This window comes from Typopeltis vanoorti, chromosome 18, assembly GCF_054136105.1.
Source record: "Typopeltis vanoorti isolate ZY-2024b chromosome 18, IOZ_Tvanoo_1.0, whole genome shotgun sequence".
NCBI lineage: Eukaryota > Metazoa > Arthropoda > Arachnida > Uropygi > Thelyphonidae > Typopeltis > Typopeltis vanoorti.
The window spans coordinates 102,892,221-102,904,636 of record NC_143566.1 but is presented as its reverse complement, the minus strand read 5'-3'; positions in this window follow the sequence as shown (position 1 = coordinate 102,904,636).

Sequence of the window (12,416 nt, the reverse complement as noted above, 5' to 3'; positions counted from 1 at the left end):
CATGTATAATTAGTGATAGTCTTGGGCCATCTATCTCTGATTGGCTGCCGGTAGAGATTGATCTCCCCCCCCCCTCAGTCTCCAAAAGTTAGGGCTAAAACAACCTCGCCTACTGCCTGAACTATTCAACCAACTTGTTGAATAGTTTATCAAAAGAATAAATTTCATTGTTTAAAGGTTTGAAGGTGTTTCGATTTATTTTCACATCCCACAGTCCGAATATTTTTTCTTTCGTGAATACCATGAAAGGAATTAAGCTATGGTACCTTAATATTACTATTCTGAGTTAGCCAAGGGTTTAGAGATTGTGGAAGCTTAGCTCTAGAGATCAAACATCGAACACTTTCATGCCATTTCAGATCTCCAGTAAGCAAGGGAATGATGGTAGTCTCACACTGGACAATGGAATTTATCTAATTGAAGATGTTCACAAAATGTGAATGCTTTATGGAGGGATTCGAACACACAGAATGCTGGATAGAGAACTAATATGCAATCCATCTGCAAAACACCTAACCAATTAGTAAAACAGACTTTTGTGTTTATATTCTGTGAATCCCAGTTAGTAATTTACAGTGGCAGTTGAGTAAAATTACATTTTACAATAATAATTATAATTTCTTTATAATACAGCTGCACATTGCATTGTTACATACACGTTTTACAAATTTTGCTTAAAGCGTTGATTAAGTTTAATCCATTTAAATACTGTACTTGTAATAAATGGATTTTTTTTTCTTTATATTGATACCAATTGATGTGTTATTGTTTATTAATTTGATTGCTGTGTTGGAAGTAGAATGCCGCTTGATGGATTTGATATTTAGAACAGCCGTAGGATTAAAAATTCGTTCACGCACACACGTATTTTTCGTTAATGGTATCCTTAAGGCGCGTACTGCTACTATAGTTTGTAAAGTTTCTGTTTTCATAAGGAAGTTTATTTAGCATATCTGAGATGTAGTTGCTTCGAGTGGCCTTTCCATAGTGATTATTATATTTATATGTGATATATAATTAGTTCTTTAGTTGATATCAAGGTAATATTATGGCATAGCTGCATAGTGACATAAAAGTTTTGCTTAGTATGTGTTCTGACATTGCAATGTATATAAGGTCGTCATTTTCTCTTTGTTCCCAAAAAGCTCAGTTTTATCATTTTGTACTGTAGCGATATTAATCTATTTAATTTGTAGGGTGTACTGAAAGCATACGTTGTTATAGCGTATCTTAGTATATTTTGGCATAGTGCTTTGTATATTTGTGTTTTTAGGCGTATGGGAACTATGTCTTTTAATCTGTACAGTTTGCCAGTTATTGTTCGGGGTTTGTTTTGTAGATGGTTTATGTGGCTATTCCAGTTCATATCTGAATCGAAGTAAATTCAAAGATAATGTATTGCTTCAACCTAAGTAATGGTAGTGGTTTTACTATTTTGTGTGTGTTTTGTATGTTAGATGGTTATATATATATATATATATATATATATATATATATATTCTGGTAAAATACTTATAAGCTCTGTATTACTAAAATATTGGTATTTCTAGCCTGGCTCCCACTGATGAGACCTCAATAAAGGTTGAAACCGGTCTCGGTAGTGACCCCCTTGCATTTAATACAAAGCATCATACATCTCCTCCAGGAGATGGGCTTTGCATTAAGGGTAAATATTAAGATTAGTGATCAGAGGTTATTCTACTTTTACCATGAGTTGCCTTGGTCTTGCACTACGTGCAGGGTCAGCTAGACTTGCAGGCGCAAACTTGACTTGTTTGTCTGTTTGCTTACTTGGGAAATGGAGTAAAACCAGGTTTAAAATAGCTTGGTATCTTTAACATATATATATATATATATATATGTGTGTGTGTGTGTGTGTGTGTAATTAATTTTTAACTTGGGGATGCTGTATATTAGGGTTACCAAGTAATTTTATAAGCTTAGTTATTTAACTCCTAATCCCAAGTATGCAAACATGCGCCTGAAACATAGTTCAAGTCTAAAGATGGTACAACACCAGGGCAACTCATTGTAAAGGTGGGTAGATAATAATAATAATATATTATCAGCTGTTTGAATCAGCGTATTTCTGAATATGATTAATTTTGTCTTTTCAGAGTTTAGATGTGTGGAGTTTTTAATGAGCCAGTCAATTGGAAGATTTATATCTTGGTGCATTTTTTATGCTATGCTTGCATTATCTTGGATGGATACTACAGCTGTAGTGTCTGCATCTTGAAAGATCTTGCCTTTAAAGGAATGATAACCGGCTAATATTGTGTATATACACATACTGGCCACTGAATTAGAAATCTTCATGCAGATGTGGGTAAACGTCACTTACGCAGGCGTATATGCAAACTACTTGGTCACGTGCGTCACCGCATGTTCTAGACCAGCGCTTCCCAAACTGTGGGCCGCGGCCCCCTTGGGGGCCGTAGGTTTTGTTGAGGGGCCCGTGAAATAATGAAAACAAATTTAAAATGTTTTAAGACTTAGTAATTTTTTTTTTATTTTAAAAGAAACGTATTTAACTTTTATTATTTATTATTTCTTTTTTTTTTTAATATTTTAATGGAAAAATTCACACATTGGTTGGTTCACAAACTTTGCTTCTTGCGTATTTAGGCGCTTAATGAATATTAGTAAATATTGCTTATTCATATGTTTCATTTCAAAGCAGTGGTTAATTGTGTTTACTTCGAATGCTCTCCAGGGAAGCTCCAAATCTTCCTGTCCCTTTCATCATGCGTTCCTAATCAGGGACTGTTGATATTGACTTTATATACATATCAAAACTCGTTTTATATTATCACTGTCATCCGAGCTAGTTTTCTGTTACCAATAAAAGTTTCGCATATACTTCACACATGAAAAAAGCTGAAACAAGTTCATGTGGGGAGATAGTAACTTGCTTGCAGTGGTAAACAACATGCCCTCCCTAACAGCCACTATACTGCAGAGGCAATAAAAATAAATACTTTTATTATGCCAGTGAATAAGATATGGGGAGTCTGTGTAATATATTTCTCAACAAATAGTGCAATTAGAGATAACTGAGATAAAAACACACTTTGCGTGGGCAAACACAGTATCTAACTAAAAACTATTGTTATTAATTAGATGTGTGTGAGTTCGATTTCCCAAGGCAGCAATAAAATTCAACCGAACGTGTTAAAATTCGTAAAAGTGTTAAAACTAAGTAATATATATATATATATATATATATATATAAAATGAATGTTATAGCAGTTTCACATATTTAATTCGGTTGAAGAGAGTTAGCATTTCAACTCAACTGTCAGCTATGCTTTTATCTTTCGGTTGCGCGATCTTTTGCTAATACCGCACCAATCATATGCACGTTTTAATAACCTGCCTTTGCTGTCTGTTTCGCGTTAGGCTTAATTACCGTAAAGGGAGAAAAGTCACAAAAGAGAAAAATGTTCCTGGTCCGGGGATTCCCTTATTCAGGTAATATTCACTGATTTCATGTTATTAGTCTGTGGTGTGCCAGTATCGGTAAGTGGTTGTATTATTTGATCTATTCTACGTTAAAAAAATTTAACCCTGAGATGGATAAGTGGCTGATAAAAAATTTAAAAAAAAAATCCCGCGAACAATCAGAAGAGGCAGAAACAGACTCAAAAAAAGGACAGTATTTCATATTTTACCAGAACAGCCCGCATCGTCTTCAGAACCAAACGGTAAGAGGCAAAAAATGTAATATATGCATTTGATTTTTGCAATATTCGCTGTGTATATTTTGTATTGAATATAAATACAATAAATATTATAATAATATATCTCTCTATTACGATTTTTTTCGAGGTGGGGGGCCGTGAAATATTTTAATTTTTTCAAAGGAGACCCTGACATCCAGAAGTTTGGGAAGCACTGTTCTAGGCAACTCTTTAAGAATGCTTATAGTCAGCAATTGTAGAAGGCGTTGACCAGAATAGGAAAATCAAGGATTGTCGGAGTTCGATAATGGGCTCTTTTGTGGGTGCCCTTTTGGCTGGCGCCACGATTTTGAAAACAGCAGAGATGACTGTTTTATCAAAAGGTGACATATCCGGGGTATTTAATCGATGCAATCGTTTTGCTTGTCTAAGAGGCGTAACAGTGCTCTTAAGACAGTCTCTCAGAAACGTGATCGTCATCGTCTGAGAAGGCTTGGAAGGACAAACAGACCTTTATGTGTACACCAATTGACCGAAGCATTTAATGAAGACTTCCCTAACAATATCTCACTGAATTGCATGCCTAGAGGCCCAACGATATTAAATAAAAAGTTTCTAATTCAATGGCCGATTTTGTGTGTGTGTGTGTAATAAACATAAATATATAATAAGAAATAAATATATAATAATAATAAGAATTTAATCCATATTAATATATATCATATGAAGGCTAATCTTATTTGATACACATTAAATGTTATTAAGGAATTGTAGACGTTCCATGAAGCAAAGTGGATGATAAATAATACTCTTTTCACATTTCTAGAGAATCTTCATCGTGATGAATGCTGGCCTAAGTTTCAAGAATTATGCTCTCAAAAGTGCAGACCTGCATGTGAGTAAGTATGATAATTTTTATTTTTGTTTTTTACTTTGTATCTTTTTTCTCTATTATGTGTTACGAGTCTTCTCGTAAGACATGATAGATAACGAGAAGACCTGTGTCTTCTCGTATATGTGTCATCTGTCAATCGAGTGATATTGAGGTGCGAACTACATTCTTTCTAATGATGTTTTTTATGTCACAGTTTAATTATTCAAAAACATAATGTATACATTATGTGTATATAAACTTTGATACATATTTGCATTTAACAAGAATCAAATTTTTAAATGAGAAATAATTTTACTTATCTACTAGTAATACACTACTGCAAATGATTGTCCGGATATCCTATTCTTTGAAGTTATTATTATTATTTTACAGGCGCCACCATGGAGTTCGAAGACTCATCGGGGAGGCCCAACCTAATATACCTCTCCTTGAACTCATTAACAGACAAAGCACTCACAACTGACTCCGGCAACCCATTCCACTCATTCACAACTCTCCATGCAAACAAAAATCTGGTCTTCACACCCCCTATTAATCATACTTTTCTTCAACTTCCAGGGATGACCCTTGTTCTGGTCCCTCTAGCTGAGTGCTGTAGTCCTATCCTTTAAGCAATTTAAATGTTTCCATCATATCCCCTCTTTTTCTCCTATCTACCTTCTGCGATCCACACACCCTTAATCTATCCTCATAGGGAACATTCCACAGGCAACTCACCATGTTGGTCACTCGCCTCTGAATCCTCTCACCGCTTCTTCATCCCGAAGAAACCAAGGGAACCAGACTTGAGCACAGATATCCAGATGTGGGAGTTTAAAGACTTTATAAAGAGGTATAACAACTGCCTTTTCACTACTTGTTAATGTCTTCTTCAATAGCCAACTAATATTATGGGCTACCTTAGCAATATGTTCTCTGAACTTTAACTCTCTGTTTACCACCACCCCTAATATTTCCTTTCGGTTAATTCCTATATCATTTATGTACATATTAAACACGAATGATCCCAGTGCTGAACCTTGCGGCATACTAGCCACCTGGTTTTGGCTATTATGCCCCTCCATATATACCATGTTTTGATATCTGTTCAGCATCCACCCTCTTATCCACTTAACCAGTGTCACATTCATCCCCATTTGTATAACAAAGTTCCATGTAACATTCTGTCAATGCCTTTGCAAATTTCTGCAAAATCATCGTGTAGCAATTTCCGTTATCTAAATCAGTTGTTACTCTATTATAAAAAGTTTGTAAATTACTAAGGCATGGACTAAATTACTAAGGTCCAACGTGGTCTTATTAGCAACCTCACACGGCCACGTTGGACCCTCATACGGTATCATATTTTTATCTACCCATTCTTGAATTCTCTTTTTGACAAATTTTTCCGGTACTTTTATCAAGACGCCTGAGATACTGATTGGTCTACAATTTGCTACTGCAGTCTTAGAACCTCCCTTATGCAAGGGAATTATTTTGCCCTCTTTCCGCTCCTTTGGAACTGTACCAGAGCTGAGACTTAAAGAGCCTAGTCAAACGTGTTGCAGTTCCCTTGCACATTCTGGCAAAATCATAACTGATATCCTGTCTAACCCGACAGCTGTATTTAGTTTGAGATTCTGCAATATCCTAAGAACCTCCAATTCGTCCACCACTATTCCACATTAGTGTCTGTCACATAGGTTAAAGCAGTATCTTCACTAGGATGATATGCCCTTGCAAAATGGTCACTCAGTAACCCAACTGTTTTATCTGCTTCTGTCTCCTCGTGACCATCATCACTCATTAAAGGTAATCTTTCATATTCATTCTTCCTCATACGTTCCACATAACGAAAGAACTGTTTGGGATTTCCTTGGCCTGCTCGGAGAGATTCTTCTCATAATCTGATTTGCCTTCATTGCCATGCTGGTCACCTTTCCTGTCTGAGCCTTGTACTATTCACGAGTTGGCCAGTCGTCTTTCTCCTTATACAGGGTGTTCGGGATAAATTTGACAGTTTCGTAAGGAAAAAGAAAATCTTCTTTGTATCTATTAAATTTAATGAATTGACAAAAAAACATTACAGGCAGAGTTAATTACAATACTATCAACAAGATTTACTCAAAATAACCACCATTAGCATCGATCACAGCTTCAATTCTGCTTCGGAACCTCGAACAAGCTGATGCTACAGTCTCCCTGGGAAGGGCCGCAAAAACTGTTTTAATTTTATCCATTAACTGGGCTTTTGTATTACTGGAAGTGCAATTGGTGTCTTTTTCAACTGCGCCCCATACAAAATAATCCATGGGGTTAAGGTCTGGGGAGTTTGGAGGCCAAACATTTGGACTGGTGAAGTCGTAGAAATTTTCAGACAACCATTTTTGACTTTTCCCAGAGGTGTGGCAAGGGGCCGAATCCTGCTGCCATACATACGGCCTACCATTGGCTACCCTTGTTATCCAAGGCTTGACTACAGTTAGCAACTCCACGAACAAAGCCCGAATTCCAATGCCAGGATTCTTCAACACCTGTTCCTGCAGATTTGCGAGGAATTCTGCTGTACGAACGCAATCAGATCGTCTGCTAGGGATCTTTCTTCTTGCTACATCCTCGTAGTCACCATTGCAAGTCTCTAGTTCATGCCTGATTGTTTTTACTGTATTCAGGGAGCATTGGGCAGCAGTCGTAATATCCTTATTTTGATGGCGGGCACGAATCATCATGATACAAGTTATTCTCTTCCATGATTCAGGTGGGTTCCAGCTATCCATCCTTTCTGACATCTTGTATATGAATGAAGAAGGGTCCAAACTTTTAAATGAAGAGAAGTGTGTGTTAATACATGTAACTTACGGAAAAATATAATTAATTATAAATATGTCAAATTTATCCCGAACACCCTGTAAATGTATACCCTTTAGAGCATTTTCTTCTTATGCAGTTCGTGTTTAATGATATTACTCATCCATCTAACTCCTATCTGATTAACCCCCTCCTTACCTTAAGTATACGATACTGTTAAAGTTTTCTTTTTTACTTTATTCTTACTTTGTGTGTGTGTGTGTTTATAAATTGTTACTGTTAAAACTTACGATTGATAGCTTTAGTGAATATCCCTATTACTTGATAAAATTTCTCGCACTTGCTTTCACCCTTTTCGTTCTATGGCCACTACTTAAATTGCTCGCGTGTGCAAAACTTGGTAGACAAAGAAATTGCTCCCGGACAGAGCCAATTTTCTTTGACACAAATCTGGAATTAACTCCGTGTCAGAATTTGAAAAAATTTGTTCGTTAAAGCGGCGCATCCAAATTCTTAGACAAGAGAATCTTCCTTGTCAAGGAGTTAACACTCAGAATGACACACTATTCGATGACCAAGCAATTAAAATTCCCAATTACAAGAACCTCATATATTTTTACTCTTACTGCAGTCATAGCTATCCCCAAATTATAACTCACACTGGTTCTATTTTTATGAGTGGTGCATTGAGTTCACAGATCAGGCAATTTGTTAGGTAAGAAAAATAAAGGTTTATTAATTATTCTCATACGATATACAATTATCAAGATCACTTAACAAAACTAAATCTCTCCTACAAATTGAAATTTGATTAACCAGATATAATCTTGATACTCCTAGTTTTAAACATTGTGAGACAATATCTACAATTAGTTAAATTTCTAACATAACCTGACATTCTTGTACAAGCATTTATCTTATTCTAGATTCAAGAACTATCAGGCTATAACATACTTTAGCAATTCAATACCACACTCTACATGAATTCTTACTCAGAATTCATGTACATTAAACAATCTACTAGTTGATCAGATACCAAACTCCTGTTTCATTTTTGTAAGTCCAATCACTGAGCATACCCGCATATTATTGCACACTGTTTCTTGCATACAAAGGAATTGAAAGGTTTCTACATTACCGAGCATCAGGATCTCTCTTGCTTTTTCTATCTTTCGAAAAAATTCACATGGCTTGTTATCCTCTTTTACAGTCGGCTGTCTTCAGGTAGGACAACTAGTAATTACGATCACGAATCACCTTTTCCGGTGTGGACGAAGCTGCTCTGTCAGGTTCGGTCCACGTGATTCCGCATGTTGATCGGTTTGGCTTTTTTGCTGTACCGATGATTGTGCCCGCACTTGATCGCTATCTGGCCGCATAGCTGCCACTGGACATTGTTCCTTTCGACCGCTCTGCACCTTCTCCTGGAATGACTGGAACAAAAGAAAAAGCCTCGAATTGGCGTCGCCTAGCTCTATATATATATATATATCCTTGCTGAGTTGCTCACCCTACTACGTCACTCTTTTCGGGCCGGTACCAAAATTTCTTGCACCTGGTACCGTTCTATTCTCGTTGCGTTCTCCACACGCGCAACTTGGACTTCACGTACGTGACTGCCTGGGGTAATTTCTTTAAACCAATTATCTCGTTGTATACTTAGATCTAACTTTCTCATGTTAACATAACTTTCACTAAATTTCAACTCTTATCGGTTTTAAGTTTTACAAGGACACTTAGCATTATATTACATAAGAGAATTTACAATTAAATGACTCTTTCGTTATTTCGTATCAACCATTCCACTTTTACCCATATACAAGCATTTTCTCCGGGAATTTTTGTACCTGTTAAATCTGAATGAAATATTTTACAATATAATAAACCTTTCATTCAAGATTTAACAATGCAATTTAAGACTGCTTCCTCCAGATAACCCTTAACTATCTCCCATGCACTACTACTATCCTAACCCTTTCGGTGTTTTATGCCATGGCACAGATTTAAGCTTCTTCCTAAGTATGTCATATAATCATCGGCCTTGTAAAGAATATTCCTCATGTTGCACAATCTCCCACGTGAAGACTGCATTGTCACATGCGGTCTTGACTTGGATGTTCTGACACCATGCAGGAAAACACCAATGACGGCCGCCGAAAATGACTAACAGGGACATGTGGTTGTTAAATGGGTGGCACGCAAAAACCTGCTACATTCAGCACAGTCCATCTGTGATGGGATCCAGAGAGCCAGTAATTTCATGGTGAGCACTAAATATGTACAAAACCTGACGTCCATTTACTGAGTTTTCACACAAGAACAGCGGCACACAAGCCGATCATCACAACAACGAACCACGCCGCTCCTCTGACCTGGTGCAAAGAGCATGTGAACTGGACAAATGACCAGTGGAAAACGGACCGATGAATCAAGGTTCATCTGATTCCAGTCTGGTGGCAGGGTGTGGGTGTGGAGACAGCCTGGTGAACGTTTGTTGCCACAGTGTATTGTACCCACAGTAGTTTGATGGTGGAGGAATAAGGGTGTGGGGTGCATTCAGCTGGTTTGGATTGAGACCACTGGTCATTGTCCATGGTTCCATTAAAGCAGCTCAGTACCCTAATATTCTGGAAAATCAGGTGCTACCTACACTGTAGAGATTTTATGGAACGGACCGGTGTTACTATCAAGACAACAATGTCCCATTCCCTGCAGCTGTTAGGAGATGGGTGTTAAATAACTGCTGTGGCCTCCACAGAATCCTGACCTCAATCTCATCGAACATCTGTGGGATGAACTGGAGCGGCAGTTCATTCCTGAGCAACACGTCCTCGGTCAGTCACTGAACTCAGTCCTGCTTTGATGGAGGAATGGAGATAAATTCTAGCTGATGTCTGCTGAACATTGGTGGAAAGCCTCCCTCAAAGCGTGCAGGAGGTGTTCAAAACCAGAGGTGACATACCCGATATTAGGGTTCACCCGCTGGTATCAATTGTAAATTGCTAAAGTGTCCACACTTGGTATTGTAGATAGTGTGTCTATGAGTTCAACTCGAAGGAGAGGAATCTTTATAAGAAATTTCGCCTGAAAGTGGAATTTCGTCACCTGATGTGAAATCCCCCACCCTCCTTTGAGGCCTGAAGTAGGTTGAAAAGTCTCATGTCCAGTCTCAGGAGGAGATAACAGGACTTTTCTTCCTGGAATATCTGTTTATTCTAGCAAAAATTAATCAGACCTTTCGAAGAATGCATGTAAACAGTTCTGTTTGGCCGACTTGGTGGCGTATCCACTGTCTAAACAGCAAGATCGGAATTCGAATCCCGCAGCTTGTGAGCATGGGCATTTGTTACTGTCTTTAGCTGGAAGTTGAATTTCGTCACCTGATGTGAAATACCCCTACCCTTCTTTCAGGCCTGAAGTGGGTTGAAAGGTCTCATGTTTGAGGCTCTAAAGCAGGGTTTCCAAATTATGTAAGAAATAAAATACAAAAGATATAAGAAATTATTATAGAAAAAAACGAAAAAATAGATGTAAAAAAATTTTTTTATCCCACATAATGCATGGGTTGCAAACCCATGCAATATGGGTTTGCAATCTTCCGCGAGTGGGAGTCACATAAAAAATGTAATAAAACATCTGCTAGCCACGTGAACGAAGTTGCGTCTATGATGATTCTAATTCCTATCCTAAACTATTTCTCAGTATCAGAAATACCAGTTACTCTTGGAAGAAAAGCAGCATTTTATGAATGCAAGGTAACATCTCGTTTCCATTAGCGTGCTGAGAATGTAAAATAAAACTACTGATGTAAGAAAAGTGAATTGGGAGTACGAAGAACGCGCTGCAACTGATACTCAAGATCATGAAGGTTTGCTTGTTATAAATGAGGCAACGTTGGGCCTTTTTGGCAATAAATACTTATACTTTAAGTAAGCAATGTTTACTTCATTGATGGTTTAGAAACAACAAAACATTCGTACTGTCTTACCACTCATTGCAGTTGTAATTGCCATGCCATCTGCTATTCACAGCAGATTTAACGAGTGTTCACAGTCAAAGAAGCGATAGCCTCAAGATGCAACAAGCAAATAATTTGGAACGAACTCCTCAGCTTACTTACTGGTGTACATGAAAATTATTTCAGCATATCATGATGGATATCAGAGGAATTTACACAAAGGAGACAAGTGACAGCTTAGGGCCTCTGCTCCAGTATAAGTATCAGGATAAGGTCGTCAGCCTGAATTCGTTTGTATATTCGGAGAATAAAAAATCTCGAAGTTAGCTTGGAGGAGGGCAGAGTCGCTTTGCTCCCTATGTATGAGTCCATCTAACCCACTATTCGTTTAAATGCCCTTATTAAAAAATTTTAGCACAAGAGAAATTAAGCCCAGTTATTTCGAAACCAAAGGCCAACACCATGAGTTACAGGTCTCATACGTAAAACGGACACATTTTATATGCAACAGAGCATCTAGTTATTGAGAACGAAAATTAAAGCAAAATGTGTTCTAAATGTTTCATGATTTAGGCATGAAACAAATAAATGCATATAGGAATAAGTACCATAACTGAGTAATACCAACTGGGTGCTAGATCATGCATTCTTAGTATATCAAAATCATCTGATGCGAGAGAAATAGTTAACTATTCGATTGATATAAACATGCAATTATTAATACATTTGAAAAGAAAATTTCTTTATGAGACAGTTTCATCTATAAATCAGGGCAAAGTTTTCGATGTCTTGTATATTAATGAGTTGACGAATGACAAATACAGTTAATTTTTATATTTAAACTCTCACGTTGCATAGCTATGTTGCTGGTACTTAAGCCGTTGTTCAAGAATAGCCAATAGTGGTGAATAAGCATCGCGAATGAGCGGTGGAATTCTAAACAGTTCTGAGTATTATGTATTTCAGTACATGCAATTCTGCAAAATTTACATGTTCCTGCTTTCAGAGCCCATTGAAGTTACAGTCTGCTCCATGTTGATATGCTTATGAAGAATGTATCATGTCAGGAACATGTTAGTCGGTAGGCTTATAA